The 17632-nt window shown below is 39.2% G+C and overlaps 1 long non-coding RNA gene and 1 other non-coding gene across 2 annotated transcripts in view; both read right to left on the bottom strand.

The window, feature by feature from the left end:
* Nucleotides 1-4184: 4184 nt before the first annotated feature.
* The window catches only part of LOC132420593 (uncharacterized), an 88464-nt gene continuing 75016 nt past the window's right edge, over nt 4185-17632 (bottom strand). Inside the window, exon 3 of the long non-coding RNA XR_009518391.1 lies at nt 4185-4448. This is a non-coding gene — a long non-coding RNA (uncharacterized lncRNA). The remainder of the gene's footprint in view (nt 4449-17632) is intronic.
* LOC132421254 (U6 spliceosomal RNA) lies at nt 10877-10978 on the bottom strand. The gene has a single exon (XR_009518543.1). It is a non-coding gene; the product is annotated as a U6 spliceosomal RNA (small nuclear RNA).

The raw sequence follows: 17632 nt of genomic DNA, 5'->3' as shown, positions 1-17632 counted from the left end.
TACTGTGCTGGAACAACGTAAAAGGAACAAGAAAATAGCATACTAGGAGGAGGTCCTGAAATGGGTAAATCACCCATTACATCCTGTTTGCTTCTTTCTCTTAATCGTATTGCTTTCTATTCTCTTTGGAGAACAAAGACTCTAAACTCAGACTTTTCAAGAACAGCTTTGTATTTTCTGAAATAAAAAGCCAATTTTTTTTGCAGCAACACGGATGGACCTAGAGATTATCATACTAAATCAGAGAGAGAAAGATAAATATCATAGGATATCTCTTTTACGTGGAATCTAAAAAAAGGGTACAAATGAACTTATTTACAAAACAGAAATAGAGTCCCAGTTGGAGAAAACAAACTTATGGTTACCAAAGGTGAAGGCGGGGGGGGGGGGGGATAAATTAGGAGATTGTGATTAGCATATACACACTACTATATATAAAAGAGATATCTAATAAGGACCTACTGTACAGCACAGGGAACCCTACTCAATATTCTGTAATAACCTATATGGGAAAAGAATCGAAAAAAGAATGGATATGTGTGTATGCACAACTGATTCACTTTGCTGTACACCTGAAACTAACACAACATTGTAAATCAACTGTAGTTCAATAAGTTTTTTTAAAAGCCAATGTTTTTACCTCTGAAGATGTGAACAAAATACCCATTAAGTTATTCAATTATGATACCTCTACCTCACAGAGGTTCTTTTATTCTGGTTCCAAGAAGCTTTGGGGATCCAAAAAAGGGAAAGAAGACAGGACATGATAACTGTCCTAAATATGCAAAGGGCTGTCATATTAAAGAGTTGGCAGATTTATGTAATCTATAATGCAGAACTGGCTAGGAAGTGAAAGTTTAATAGAGTGAACACAAGAGTCTGCCTCCTCATGTGGTCATGTGCAAGAAGTAGGAGACAGCCAAGGGGCATAACCAAAGCCAATACAGGGAAGCAAATAAAGTTAAATCACTCTTAGAATTTTCTGAATTTGGTTTAAAACAGATGTATAGGTTGCAATATTAGGGATATGATATGAAGGGAACCACATGTTGCTTTGGGTTGGTCTGAAAGGTTGACTTTATACAAGGTCAAGCTAGAATTCTCTGACCTTGTAGGACCCATATACCCAGAAAATAGTCACTTCTCTCTATCCTTAAAAGGTTGAATTCTCACCTTAGGTTGCAAACAAAAGCAAACAGAAATCCTGTTCCTGGACCTTCAGCTATTATCCACACATTCTCAGCAGAACTATAACTGGCTTTTCTAGTCAGCCAGTGAAATCCACTGTGTCCCTTTAGGTCAGACCATTTGAAACACTATTATTTCAACTACCTTAATAGCCACATTATCATACCATTCAATCACAAAATTTTCTTCTTGTGGGAAACCACTCAGGAGTTGTGTGGTCCTTTTTCTTGTTTTTAATATGACCCAAAATTTGATGATTCTACGAACTGGAGAGTACCAATTAAAGCACCAAAGGTTTGAACCACTAGAGGGAGTCCAGAACCAAATAAGCCGTAAGGCTGTAAAATTTGAGTTTGAAGTGTTCTCACCTGTGGTTCTAGGTTTTCCCAAGATTCACACCCAGGTGTATGAAACAATCTGTTGACTATATAGTTACTTATTTTCACATAATTTCTACATGCCTCGGGCCATGTATAACTCACTTCTCACATTGTTCACATTATCCTCGTTACTGAATACTTCATTTGCCCTTTGAAATGAAGGTCACTGTTTCCCTCCCACGTCCCAAAGATGTGTGGGAGTGGTCATGAATGCTTAGGCATTTTTCAAAGTTTTCTTTGGGAAACTTCTTTCCATGTTTCTCTGCTACTCCCAGACCCTCAAACTTTTCTGACTTCAAGCAGACTCAATATGTTTCATTGCCATGAAACAGTGTCTGACCTGCTTTGGTGCCACTGGGATGGATTCTAGGCAAACATACCACCTCCAGACAGAATTCATCAATTCTTCCTTTGGCTTTCCTCAGCATGTAACCTGCACCCCTTTTATTTTTATTATTTATTTATTTATTTATTTATTTATTTATTTTGCAGTACGCGGGCCTCTCACTGTTGTGGCCTCTCCCGTTGCGGAGCACAGGCTCCAGACGCGCAGACTCAGTGGCCATGGCTCACGGGCCCAGCCGCTCCGCGGCATGTGGGATCTTCCCGGACCGGGGCACGAACCCGCGACCCCTGCATCGGCAGGCGGACTCTCAACCACTGCGCCACCAGGGAAGCCCTGCACCCCCTTTTAGTACATGGCTTCATTATGCCTTGAATGAGCTAGTTGTTTTCCTCCCTGTCTTCCCTCTACTCCCTTCTTATTTTAAGAGTTGACACTGTGTTATCTTTAATCTTTCATTCTACCTTTTCTCAACAGGGCCTAACTACTTGCTGTATGATCTTTAGCAATCCATTTTACCTTTCTGAGCCTGATTCTTGTAATCTATAAAATGGATTATTATGAGGATTAAGTGAGATAATATTATTTTTTAAATGAAGTATAGTTGATTTAGAATATTAGTTTCAGGTGTACAACATAGTGATTCAATATTTTTATTGATTATACTCCATGAGATTCTATTGTCTTAATTGTAATGATTATTGTCCACCTTATAAGGACGTTATGAGATAATGTATAAAAATTTCTTTTGAAAAGTAGAAAACTCTATTGGTATGTAATATAAGGCTCTACTAAACAGTAATAGTTATATTTAGAGGGTGCCAGCCACAGTTCTAAGTGCTTTGCATGTGTGATCTCATTTAATCCTCCCAATAACCTTGGGAGGTTGGGATTATTATTTCTAATTTACAGATGAAGGAACTGAGGCACAGAAAGGCTAAGTAACTTCCCCAAGGTCACACAGTTAGTAAGTGGCAGAGCTAGGATTCAAAACTAGCTCTGTGGTTCCCACTCTGAACCACTACACTATGTTATGCTACAATCAATTTCAGTTTACCAGCTAGGTTCACTTGTTACTTATTAGTTATGTGAACTTAGGCAAAGCTTAAAATTCTAAACCTAATTTTCATCATTTGTAAAATTGATGAAAGTAATTCCTATCTCACAGATTTACTCAACAAATATCTATTAAACTCCTCCTGTTTGCTATATGCTGGGCATATTGCAATATCACGTTGATTATATTCACATAAAACACTTGGCATACTGCCAGGCACATGGTAAGTGGCCAGTGTTAATTATTGTTTTAATTAATAACAATAAGCCAGTAACTTCTCCGACACATGTTTCCTATTACTCAGCTAGAGATTATGTTCTGATCATCACCATATTGTCATTTCTACTGTTCCCTTAATTCTATTTGAAATATTTTTGTGGCACTGTTCTGTAGGATATTGCCTTGCTATCATAGCAAAAACAAACAAAACAAAATAGCAATTCAAGTATCTCTCAGGGCTAAACAGAGAAAGTGCTTTAAATGGCTACTTTCTGATACATAGCTAAGGCTGGGTGAGGCATGCAATATGCTTACTACCAAGGAACATGAAGTATTGGGTTGGCCAAAAAGTTCGTTCTGTAACATCTTACAGAAAAACTCGCACAAACTTTTTGGCAAACCCAATATATTTGATGAATATGAAGCTGTGAGGATCATCAAATATAATGCTTTCAGGAAATGTACAATAAGGTCATCTTGGGAAAGAAAATAGCCCCACATTTCATCTCCAGTGACATATAAAGAGCCCAGCAACACTTCTGGTAATCCAGACAGGAAGGGATGGCCTGCTATGCTCTACTGTGCTCTCCTGCACTGTACTTTGGTGCTCTGAGGGTCCATCCTGTGCTTGCCTTACCCACATACTGTGAGAGTCAGCAGTATTTGCTAGATTGCATAAGAGATCTTACCTCCATAGATGGCTGATAATCAAATGAAATGATATATAGGAAATCACTTTGAAATATTACACACACACACAAACACACATGCAAATAGTGAAGAGTTATATACAAGAGTGTTGTAGTCACGTCCAGAGAGTACCTGATGTAGGAAGCAGATGTGGAAAGTATTATCTTCCCCATTTCTGAACTTGCTCTCAGCATCTTTTTCTTAATGTGGCCACACTTGCCTTCCTGTCTTGACTAGTTCCCCTTCTCCCCATTTCAGTTCCTATTTTTTTAAATAAATTTATTTTATTTATTTATTTTTGGCTGCGCTGTGTCTTCGTTGCTGCTCACAGGCTTTCTCTAGTTGTGGCGAGAGGGGGCTACTCTTCGTTGAGGTGCACGTGCTTCTCATTGCGGTGGCTTTTCTTGTTGCCGAGCGTGGACTCTAGGCGTGCGGGCTTCAGTAGTTGTGGCGCATGGGCTTTGTTGCTCCACGGCATGTGGGATCTTCCCAGACCAGGGATCAAACCTGTGTGCCTTGCATTGGCAGGTGGATTCTTAACCACTGCGCCACCAGGGAAGTCCCCCAGTTCCTATGAATAAGAATAACAATAGCGAACGTGTAGTGAGTGGTGCTTTACGTATATTATTTAATCATCATAACAACTCTGTGAGTTATGTACTAGTATTATTCCTGTTACATTCAAGAAAGCTGAGATCCAGAGGGTTTAAACAACTTCACAAGGTCATACAGCCAACAAATGTAGAGTCAGACTTCAAACCTGGAAGTACAGCTCTAGAGCCCATGTTCCCACTACTAGGCTGACTGCATCTCACCCTGCCACAGTGCCTGCCGCTGTCTTAGATATATATTTACCAAGCTAAATTTTTTCAGGCAGCAGTCAACATTTTTCTTCTTTACCTTTTATAATTCAGTCAATGATACCAGAGTCATTTTTTCATCTAAAATCAACTCTGGGGACTTCCCTGGTAGTCCAGTGGTTAAGACTCCGTGCTTCCAATGCAGTGGGTGCGGGTTGGAACCCTGTTTGGGGAAGTAAGATCCCACATGCCTCGCAGTGCGGCCAAAAAATTTAAAATATATTAATTAATTAAATCAACTCATATAATATTTGTTACCCAGTATGATAAATTCAGAATCTTATCAACTGGTAATAATTCATGCTATAAACTTTGATTTTTAGTCATTATCTGGGGAAGAAAAGAGTTTAGCAATAACTCTGTATAATATTAACTAAACCACTAGCTTAGCTAGCTGACAACCACAAACATATCTACTCAAGAAATGAGGTCAAATCTCAGCTATTTTTCCTCTGATGATTACTTGATATAACATTAAAGCTGCAACTTGCTCAAGGGTTAGGCACAAGTTGGCAGAATCAGCTTTATTAATGACATTGTAAGCAGGGATAAGCATTTTGAAATGTATGCAAAATATCTTTCTGAGCTATGGAGATGGAGTGGTGAAAGACTAGGACTTGAAAGAAACCCTGACTTGAGCATCCGTGGATTTTGGAATCCACAGAGGTCCTGAAGCCAATCCCCCTTGGATAGTGAGGAATGACTTTAGATTTAAATATATTTAAATAAGTAGACTTTAGATTTAAATATATTTAAATAAGTAGATTCCATATGTCATATTAGCTTAATTTGAAAGCAACTAAGGGCTTGGCTGCTGTGGCTTAGATCTTGAAGGACACCTTGTGTTTGTAAGAAAATAGAAGGACTCATATAAAATGTACATTAGCGTCATCCTAAAATCCTCAAGTGTAATTTTAGGATAAGAAGCCTCAAGTTCTAGAAGTGGACCTCTCTCCACAAAACTGATCTTTATGTAAAACTAGCTTATTGCCCTTTTGATGTAGTCTGGGTGCTTCTTTTCAACATCAGAGGAACCAGAAAGTCCAAGAACTGTTTGCCTCTAAAGCAGTTCTCTTAAGGGAGAGAATTCTCTTTCCCTCCTTTGGCTTATTTTAGAAGAATGAGTTATTTATTTCTGTCACCTAGCTCCTTCTTTTTCTAAGCTCTGACTGTACTTTGTGAATGATCCATGTCTATTCAAAGCTCTTCACAGCATGAGAGAAAAGTTCTGCCCCGTCCCAGGAACTTCCTGGCCTCCTAAAGCCTTGCCAACAGCCAGACTACAGAGTTGGGTATGTAGGGTTCCCTGGGTCCTTGTCACTCAAAGAAGGATCTATGGACCAGCAACACTGGCATCACCTGGGAGGTTGTTAGAAATGCAGAATCTCAGGCCTGAATCAGAATCTGGCTTTAAAAACCTCCCTGCGTGATTTGTATGAGCTGTCCTACCTGCTCTTGTGTGAACACCTGTTGCTTCTCTCTGATCTAGAAGTAAGGCTGAGACCACTGTACCCCAGCCCAAAGTAAAAACCTTAGGTTTAAAACAAGAAGTCTTCGGTTATTTGGGGACGTAACTTCATTAATCTTGTTGATAGTTGTTAAACTTAGATTGGAAAAAACTTTAGAGGTCATCAAGTTTAACCATCATCATTGCTGTGAATTTCAGTATCATGATCAATTTTTGTAAAAAGGCTAAATTTTTGTTCAGGATATTCTGTTCAAGAAGATAAAAGCATATGATATACCATAGAAAGGCAGCCAGAAGAATGGGAGAAATTTATATATTAAAAAAAAAGAAGCTCTTGGTGATTGAAGGAATACATTTCAGTAATCTGGAAAGTTTATTGATGTGAACTCTCTCAGCCATGGTGGTGTCCCCAAAAGAGGTGTTTATCTCTTAAATTCATATTCTAACACCATATGCTTACTTTATATTGGCCCAAACTTACTGTCTTATACAGTTATCATTTTAGTTTAACTTCCCACAAATTCAAGGAATTACTATTATCTACTAAATTAAAATCTCCATAAATAAAGGGAGGATAAGAGATAAATCTCCCTAATGAAAGAATTCCAAATACTATATGAAGATAAACCTCTCTTCCCTTCCAGGCCGGTCCTAGTGACTCACCTCTAAAGAATAGCGAATGGAAAGGAAAAACACTAACTTTATAGTGGAGAAACCTGGCACATACCACCTTCACCAAGTGGTCAGGGTTAACCTCATCAGTGATAGCATGGGGATATCATTTACCTCCTGATGTAATGTGATGAGAAGGGCACTTGGCATTTGTGGTATGCTTTCCAAAAACACATACATAACCCCAGTCTAATGACGAGGAAAACGTAAGACCAAACCAATTTGAGGGACAATCTACAAAATACCCAACCAGTACTCTTCAAAACTATCATGGTAGCCATAAAAAAGAACAAAATAATGTCATTTGCAGCAAGAAGGATGGACCTAGAGATTGAGTGAAGTAAGTCAGAGAAAGACAAATATGTGATATCGCTTATATATGGAATCTAAAAAAAGGGTACAAATGAACTTATTTACAAAACAGAACTGGAGTCACAGATGTAGAAAATAAACTTATACTTACCAGGGGGTAAGGGGGGGAGGGATAAATTGGGAGATTGGGATTGACATATACACACTACTATATATAAAATAGATAACTAATAAGGACCTATTATATAGCATAGGGAACTCTGCTCAGTACCCTGTAATGGCCTATATGGGAAAAGAATCTAAGAAAGAATGGATATATGTATATGTATAACTGATTCACTTTGCTGTATGCCTGAAATGAACACAGCATTGTAAATCAACTATACTCCAATAAAAACTAAAAACAAACAAACTGTCATAGAGCAAAGACTAAGAAACTGTCACAGACCAGAGAAGACCAGAGAAGACACGACAACTAAACATAATGTGGTATCCTGGATGGGATCCTGGAATGGAAAAAGGACATTGGTGGGAAAACTGGTGAAATCTGAATAAAGTCTGGAGTTTCATTAATAGGAATACACAGTGTTAGTTCCTTAGTTTTTTTGTTTTTTGGGTTTTTTTTGCGGTACGTGGGCCTCTCACTGTTGTGGCCTCTCCCATTGCAGAGCACAGGCTCTGGACGCACAGGCTCAGCGGCCATGGCTCACGGGCCCAGTCGCTCCGCGGCATGTGGGATCCTCCTGGACGGGGGCACGAACCCGTGTCCCCTGCATCGGCAGGCAGACTCTCAACCACTGCGCCACCAGGGAAGCCCAGTTCCTTAGTTTTGACAAATGTACCATGGTAATGTAAGATGACAGCATTAGGGAGAACTGACACTGGGTGACAGGTATATAGGAACTCTGTACTACCTTTGTAACTTTTCTATAAATCTAAAACCTGTAATGGAAAATAAAATGTCCCACAAACTCATGAGAATAGTTTTAACACATTAAAGTAAGATTTCTCTTGATAGTACCTTCTGCAAGTTTAGGGTCAATTAATTCCACAGACATTTATTAAGCGGCAATCACTGTGCTCTGGTACAGGACCTATAGCCCTTGCTCTCCAGAGATCTCACTCTGATGATAGAGACAGATCTGGAAACAAGCTGTTACAGGCATGTAACAAGTGCTATAAAAGAGGTATTAACAAGGTGCACTGGTACTCAGGGAGGAATTGCTTCGCTCTGCCTGTGGAGGCTGGAGACGGCTTTGGACCTGAGAAACAAGGACAACAATGAAACATTACAAGTTGATCTAACCAGATTCAGTGAGGAATTTGTCCTATAGTAGTAAACATTTATTTTAAATGGCTGTGTATGAGAATTTGGGATTACTGGATTTTCCCCGCCATACATTGGTTGTTGACTCAGTAATTTGGCTGCTACAGAGCTGGGCCAGAGAAGTACACTGTCTCAGGTGGCAGATGCGCTCTCTGGGGAATGTTGATACGCGTCAATGTTCACATGAACAAGATAACTTTCCAGAAAAGGCCACGTGTGGGCTATATATCCTGTCATTTCTAAATCAGGCCTCATTAAACATTCATGCCTCTCAGATCATTTCATTTCCATCTTACGGCTGAACATCTGTGGCTCAGGCCTTACAATCCTCAGTCTTAGTATATAGCTTTGCTTTTAAATTCTGAACAGCCTGGCAGAAATGGAAATTTAGGATTCTTAAGCAAAAATTCAAAATTGGCTCCTACCTGGACCCTAAGCTTGCAAATTCTGAATAATTCTATTTAGGCAGGCCTTTCTTTAGTGAGAACGTGACATGACTGTGGGGGGAGCTTTGCCACTTAAACGATCTTGATGGGGGTGGGGATAAGTGCTTTCTCCTGGGATGTTGCCCAAGCCAATCCGAGAGAGGGGTACAGAAAACTGGCAAATGTTACGTCTCCATTTCCCAGGGCCTAGTTAGAGAAATGCCTTCTGCTGGGAGTGATAATTTGGGGAAATTCCTCACCAGCAACAAGTGAGACAGATGGGAGTGAAACAGCAAGCACAGATCTGAGAGAGCTGGGCAAAGTGCACAACAGACAGACGTGCCTTCCCATGCTAATCCCTGCGTCCTGCCGGATCATCACATGTGTGGACACAGAGGAGCCAGGTGGCCATGGGAGGTGTTCTCCCAGAGCAGGGTTTACAGTTTTCCTGGGGCTGTGAGGGAAAACATCTGGGACAGTAAGAGAGTTCTTTGCAGTATACACAGAATCCTTTTCTGCTAAAGAAAAAATTGACATTTATGGGGTTTTTTCCTGATTATAAATGTAAGAATGGCTCATAGAGAAAACTGCACAAGTTGCTGAAAAGCAGAAAGAAGATTATAAAGAACACCCATTATATCTCTATCCAAGGATAGTAACTATTAAAATTTTAGTGAATTTCTTTCCAGCATTTTACATGCATAGGTATTCATCACGGTTGAGAGCATACTATATGTATAATTTCATATTCTGTTCTTTTCCTCTTAATATCATGACATAGGAATTGCTCTACGTTATTAAAATTCTCTGTAAATATTCTTCTTAGTGGCTGCATGTTTTATCCGATGATGAAATCTATTTACTCTAAATCCTAAAGTTATTCATTCATTTAAGAAATAGTCATTAAATTTTTTTATTTCTTCACTTAAGAGCCCAATGCTGAATGTGTTTTAATTTCCTAACCCATCCGCTAGTTGTTGGCCACTCAATCCCTTTCTTATTTCATAGCTTTCTTTTTTTTTTTTTTTTTTGAGGATCTAGGCCAGACGTGAAAATAGGGAGTCAGAGAGAGTTAAGAAGAAGGTTGAAAAAATAATGGGAGAAGAATTTAGGCTGAATGAATGAGACGAGGGAGAGGATCCAGTGAAAGCTGCTCTCCCACCACTAAGGCATCCAAGGATATTTCCTGCAAAATCAGGAATTGTTCATGGGCAAAGAAATCTTTGTGGCGCTGACATCATATAACTTAATGATGGTGATTCAGTAACTTCTCCACCATTTCTGGAATTGGCCAAATGCCTTCCTCACTCTTGGGTGCTGACTAGATGTGGCCCACCCCTGGCCAGCACCACCGGTGCTAGCGGCTGTTGGGTTAGGAAAGGGAAGTGCCGACTCAGAGGGAAATGTGAGGCACCTTTTTCAGCAGGGTGAGTGGAGCTATTTTAGCCCCTGCGAAAAGTCTTAAGGGTGGACTCAAGTGGGGATGAATATGTAGTCTATTTCCAGAACCATCCCCATAGGATAGACCCTTGTGGAGCATCCATCCCCTTCCTCATGTTCTCCCCTCTTTGACTGAAGTGCAGGGGCAACAGCTACACCTATGCTAAAATACCTTCTCTTGCCTCTGTAGAGTTCTCAGTAAAACACCTAAGCCATTCCTGTGCTTGTTTAGAGTACCCATACCTTATGCTTTCCTTTGCTGTGCAAAGCTTTTAAGTTTCATTAGGTCCCATTTGTTTATCCTTGTTTTTATTTTCATTAGTCTAGGAGGTGGATCAGAAAATATCTTGCTGCGATTTATGTCAGAGAGTGTTCTGCCTATGTTTTCCCCTAAGAGTTTTATAGTATCCGGTCTTAACATTTAGGTCTTTAATCCATTTTGAGTTTATTTTTGTGTATGGTGTTAGAGAATGTTCTAATTTCATTCTTTTACATAAAAATATGGAACGCTTCATGAATTTGCATGTCATCCTCGTGCAGGGGCCGTGCTAATCTCTGTAGTTCCAATTTTAGTATACATGCTGCCGTAGCAAGCACTGGAGTGCTCATACTATGTTCTGGTCTTTCCCTGTCCTTGGCATTCAGCTATAGCTGACCTGTAGAAGTTCAATTTGTCAAAGACTCTACCATGCAATCTTTATAGGTACAGTGTTATCCTAAGAAGGGCAGTTATCTGATAAATAACTCCCAGAAGAAACACTCAGATATCCTGAAGGATAAATGGAAGCATGTGACACAACATGAAGCTTACAGGAGAGTAACTGATATTGAAAGTAGTTGGATTACACATGTACCTTGTGTTGCAATGCGTATTTCCCTGAGAATCTGGATCAAATCAAGAGGTATGAGAGGTAAGGGCACAGGCTTTGAAGTCTGTGCCTGCGTTTGAATTTGCCTCTGTCAGTCACTAGGCAGCTGTTTGACGTTGGGCAATTTATTTAACCTCCCCAAGGCTTAATTTCTTCATCTACATGAGATTTGAGATTATTTTAAGAATACCTCCTCAGGACTTCCCTGGTGGCGCAGTGGCTAAGAATCTGCCTGCCAATGCAGGGGACACATCCCTGGTCTGGGAAGATCCCACGTGCCCGGAGCAACTAAGCCCGTGCGCCACAAATACTGAGCTTGCGCTCTACAGCCCATGAGCCACAACTACTGAGCCCACGTGCTGCAACTACTGAAGCCCGTGCGCCTACAGCCCGTGCTCCGCAACAAGAGAAACCACAGCAATAAGAAGCCCGCGCACCGCAACGAAGTGTAGCCCCCCTCGCTGCAACTAGAGGAAGCCTGCGCACAGCAGCGAAGACTCAACGCAGCCAAAAATCAATCAATCAATAAATAAAATTTAAAAATAAATGAATAAATTAAATTTGTCCTTATTTAAAAAAAAAAGAATACTTCCTCATAGATGAGTGAATAAGATAACATACATGAAGCTCTTAATCTGGCACATTTAAGCACTCAGTAAATAGTAGCTATTATTAAGTAGAGTGGAAGTTATTTTCAAATTAATTCAGTCAACAAATATTAATTGAGCACTGTCAGGGGCAGGGCTGTATGATAGTCCCCCTCCGCTTATACTTTAGCTTTCAGGTGAACTGAGTTTTTCTCTGTGGGTTCATTAATATTAAAATGATAACTTTATCTTTTTCGAAACAGCAGATTTGTTACATTATCTACTAAGTCCTAAGCAAGTCTCAGAGGCTCCTCCAAAAATAGGAATATTGGTGGTAATGTCTCTTACAAGCCCATTGTTTAATTTTTGATGTGAACGGTAGTTACTGTTTATTTTTCTGCTCTAAAAGAGAAATTTCCTTAGCTTTCCTTAAGAGAAATCACTTAGCTTTGAGGTTAATTTTTGTAACTTCTTAAAGATAAAAGTGTGTGTTTAACCCCAGAGTCCTATGCTATATATTTAAAGAAGTATTTCCCCTTTGCATTTTTAAACAACTATTAATTTGGCCTCACTTGAAAGAATGCTGTTGGTTCCTATAAACAGGCATCAGTTCCGCTCTAAATAAAGGTATTTTAATTTTTATCTGTCCTAAGACTGAGGTGACCCAAAGATGACGTACAAATGGCCAATACGCACATGTAAAGACGATCAACATCATTAGTCACTGGGGCAATGCAAATTAAAACCACAGTGAGACACCATGTCACACCCACTAGGATGGATATGATCAAAAACAATGGACTTACAAGTGTCGATGAGGATGTGAAGAAACTGGAACCCTCACACATTGCTGGTGGGAATGTAAAACTCGTACAGCCACTTTGGAAAACCGTTTGCCAGTTCCTCAGAATGTTAACCATGGAGTTAACATATGATACAGTGATTCGACTCCTAGATATACATCCATGATCAATGAAAAATACATTCACAAAAAAACTTGTACGTAAATGTTCATAAAAGCATTATTCATAATAGCCCAAAATGAAAACTATACACGTCCATCAACTGATGAATAGATAAATATAATGTGGTACTGAACCAACTTTAGCCACTGGGGACAGACACCAAAAACAACGGGAACTACGAACCTGCAGCCTGCAAAAAGGAGACCCCAAACACAGTAAGATAAGCAAAATGAGAAGACAGAAAAACACACAGCAGATGAAGGAGCAAGATAAAAACCCACCAGACCTAACAAATGAAGAGGAAATAGGCAGTCTACCTGAAAAAGAATTCAGAGTAATGATAGTAAAGATGATCCAAAATATTGGAAATAGAATAGACAAAATGCAAGAAACATTTAACAAGGACCTAGAAGAACTAAAGATGAAACAAGCAACGATGAACAACACAATAAATGAAATTAAAAATACTCTAGATGGGATCAATAGCAGAATAACTGAGGCAGAAGAATGGATAAATGACCTGGAGATAAAATAGTGGAAATAACTGCTGCAGAGAAGAATAAAGAAAAAAGAATGAAAAGAACTGAGGACAGTCTCAGAGACATCTGGGACAACATTAAACACAGCAACATTCGAATTATAGGGGTTCCAGAAGAAGAAGAGAAAAAGAAAGGGACTGAGAAAATATTTGAAGAAATTATAGTTGAAAACTTCCCTAATATGGGAAAGGAAATAGTTAATCAAGTCCAGGAAGCACAGAGTGTCCCATACAGGATAAATCCAAGGAGAAATACACCAACACACATATTAATCAAACTGTCAAAAATTAAATACAAAGGAAAAATATTAAAAGCAGCAAGGGAAAAACAACAAATAACACACAAGGGAATCCCCATAAGGTTAACAGCTGATCTTTCAGCAGAAACTCTGCAAGCCAGAAGGGACTGGCAGGATATATTTAAAGTGATGAAGGAGAAAAACCTGCAACCAAGATTACTCTACCCAGCAAGGATCTCATTCAGATTTGATGGAGAAATTAAAACCTTTACAGACAAGCAAAAGCTGAGAGAGTTCAGCACCACCAAACCAGCTTTACAACAAATGCTAAAGGAACTTCTCTAGGCAAGAAACACAAGAGAAGGAAAAGACCTACAATAACGAACCCAAAACAATTAAGAAAATGGGAATAGGAACATACATATCGATAATTACCTTAAATGTAAATGGACTAAATGCTCCCACCAAAAGACAAGATTGGCTGAATGGATACAAAAACAAGACCCATGTATATGCTGTCTACAAGAGACCCACTTCAGACCTAGAGACACATACAGACTGAAAGTAAGGGGTTGGAAAAAGATATTCCATGCAAATGGAAACCAAAAGACAGCTGGAGTAGCAATTCTCATATCAGACAAAATAGACTTTTTTTTTTTTTTTTTGCGGTACATGGGCCTCTCACTGTTGTGGCCTCTCCCGTTGCAGAGCAACAGGCTCTGGACATGCAGCCTCAGTGGCCATGGCTCATAGGCGCAGCCGCTCTGCGGCATGTGGGATCCTCCCAGACCGGGGCACGAACCTGTGTCTCCTACATCGGCAGGCGGACTCTCAACCACTGCGCCACCAGGGAAGCCCCCAAATAGACTTTTAAATAAAGACTATTAGAAGAGACAAAGAAGGACACTACATAATGATCAAGGGATCGATCCAAGAAGAACATATAACAATTGTAAATATTTATGCAACCAACATAGGAGCACCTCAATACATAGGGCAAATACTAAAAGCCATAAAAGGGGAAATTGACAGTAACACATTCATAGTAGGGGACTTTAACACCCCACTTTCACCAATGGACAGATCATCCAAAATGAAAATAAATAAGGAAACACAAGCTTTAAATGATACATTAAACAAGATGTACTTAATTGATATTTATAGGACATTCCATCCAAAAACAACAGAATACACTTTTTCTCAAGTGTTCATGGAACATTCTCCAGGATAGCTCATATCTTGGGTCACAAATCAAGCCTTGGTAAATTTAAGAAAATTGAAATTGCATCAAGTATCTTTTTCGACCACAATGCTATGAGACAATTACAGGAAAAGATCTGTAAAAAATACAAACACATGGAGGCTAAACAATACACTACTTAATAACGAAGTGATCACTGAAGAAATCAAAGAGGAAATAAAAAATACCAAAAAACAAATGACAATGGAGACATGATGACCCAAAACCTATGGGATGCAGCAAAAGCTGTTCTAAGAGGGAAGTTTATAGCAATACCATCCTACCTTAAGAAACAGGAAACATCTCGAATAAACAACCTAACCTTGCACCTAACACAATTAGAGAGAGAAGAACAAAAAAAAACCCAAAGTCAGCAGAAGGAAAGAAATCATAAAAATCAGATCAGAAATAAATGAGAAAGAAATGAAGGAAACGATAGCAAAGATCAATAAAACTAAAAGATGGTTCTTTGAGAAGATAAACAAAATTGATAAACCATTAGCCAGACTCATTAAGAAAAAAAGGGAGAAGACTCAAATTAATAGAATTAGAAATGAAAAAGGAGAAGTAACAACTGACACTGAAGAAATACAAAAGATCATGAGAGATTACTACAAGCAACTCTATTCCAACAAAATGGACAACCTGGAAGAAATGGACAAATTCTTAGAAATGCACAACTTGCCAAGACTGAATCAGGAAGAAATAGAAAATATGAACAGACCAATCACAAGCACTGAAATTGAAACTGTGATTAAAAATCTTCCAACAGACAAAAGCCCAGGACCAGATGGCTTCACAGGCGAATTCTATCAAACATTTAGAGAAGAGCTAACACCTATCCTTCTCAAACTCCTCCAAAATATAGCAGAGGGAGGAACACTCCCAAACTCATTCTACGAGGCCACCATCACCCTGATACCAAAACCAGCCAAGGATGTCACAAAGTAAAAAAACTACAGGCCAATATCACTGATGAACATAGATGCAAAAATCCTCCACAAAATACTAGCAAACAGAATCCAACAGCACATTAAAAGGATCATACACCATGATCAAGTGGGGTTTATTCCAGGAATGCAGGGATTCTTCAATATACATAAATCAATCAACGTGATACACCTTATTAACAAATTGAAGGAGAAAAACCATATGATCATCTCAATAGATGCAGAGAAAGCTTTTGACAAAATTCAGCACCCATTTATGATAAAAACCCTGCAGAAAGTAGGCATAGGGGGAACTTTCCTCAACATAGTAAAGGCCATATATGACAAACCCACAGCCAACATCGTCCTCAAGGGTGAAAAACTGAAAGCATTTCCACTAAGACCAGGAACAAGACAAGGTTGCCCACTCTCACCGCTCTTATTCAACATAGTTTTGGAAGTTTTAGCCACAGCAATCAGAGAAGAAAAGGAAATAAAAGGAATTCAAATCAGAAAAGAAGAAATAAAGCTGTCACTGTTTGCAGATGACATGATACTATACATAGAGAATCCTAAAGATGCTACCAGAAAACTACTAGAGCTAATCAATGAATTTGGTAAAGTAGCAGGATACAAAATTAATGCACAGAAATCTCTGGCATTCCTATACACTAATGATGAAAAATCTGAAAGTGAAATCAAGAAAACACTCCCATTTACCACTGCAGCAAAAAGAATAAAATATCTAGGAATAAACCTACCTAAGGAGACAAAAGACCTGTATGCAGAAAATTATAAGACACTGATGAAAGAAATTAAAGATGATACAAATAGATGGAGAGATATACCATGTTCTTGGATTGGAAGAATCAACATTGTGAAAATGACTCTACTACCCAAAGCAATATACAGATTCAATGCAATCCCTAACAAACTACCACTGGCATTTTTCACAGAACTAGAACAAAAAATTTCACAATTTGTATGGAAACACAAAAGACCCCGAATAGCCAAAGCAATCTTGAGAAAGAAAAATGGAGCTGGAGGAATCAGGCTCCCTGACTTCAGACTATACTACAAAGCTACAGTAATCAAGACAGTATGGTACTGGCACAAAAACAGAAAGATAGATCAATGGAACAAGATAGAAAGCCCAGAGATAAACCCACGCACATATGGTCACCTTATCTTTGATAAAGGAGGCAGGAATGTACGGTGGAGAAAGGACAGCCTGTTCAATAAGTGGTGCTGGGAAAACTGGACAGGTACATGTAAAAGTATGAGATTAGATCACTCCCTAACACCATACACAAAAATAAGCTCAAAATGGATTAAAGACCTAAATGTAAGGCCAGAAACTATCAAACTCTTAGAGGAAAACATAGGCAGCGCACTCTATGACATAAATCACAGCAAGATCCTTTTTGACCCACCTCCTAGAGAAATGGAAATAAAAACAAAAAAAACAAATGGGATCAATGAAACTTAAAAGCTTTTGCACAGCAAAGGAAACCATAAACAAGATCAAAAGACAACCCTCAGGCCTTCCCTGGTGGCGCAGTGGTTGAGAGTCCACCTGCTCATGCAGGGGACATGGGTTCGTGTCCCGGTCCGGGAAGATCCCACATGCTGCGGAGCGGCTGGGCCCGTGAACCATGGCCACTGAGCCTGCACGTCCAGAGCCTGTGCTCCACAACTGGAGAGGCCACGACAGTGAGAGGCCCGTGTACCGCAAAAAAAAAAAAAAAAAAAAAAAAAAAGACAACCCTCAGAATGGGAGAAAATATTTGCAAATGAAGCAACTGACAAAGGATTAATCTCCAAAATTTATAAGCAGCTCATGCAGCTCAATATGAAAAAAACAAACAACCCAATCCAAAAATG

Source organism: Delphinus delphis, chromosome 2 (genome assembly GCF_949987515.2).
Source record: "Delphinus delphis chromosome 2, mDelDel1.2, whole genome shotgun sequence".
Lineage (NCBI taxonomy): Eukaryota > Metazoa > Chordata > Mammalia > Artiodactyla > Delphinidae > Delphinus > Delphinus delphis.
This window is presented reverse-complemented; position numbering and strand designations above follow the sequence as displayed.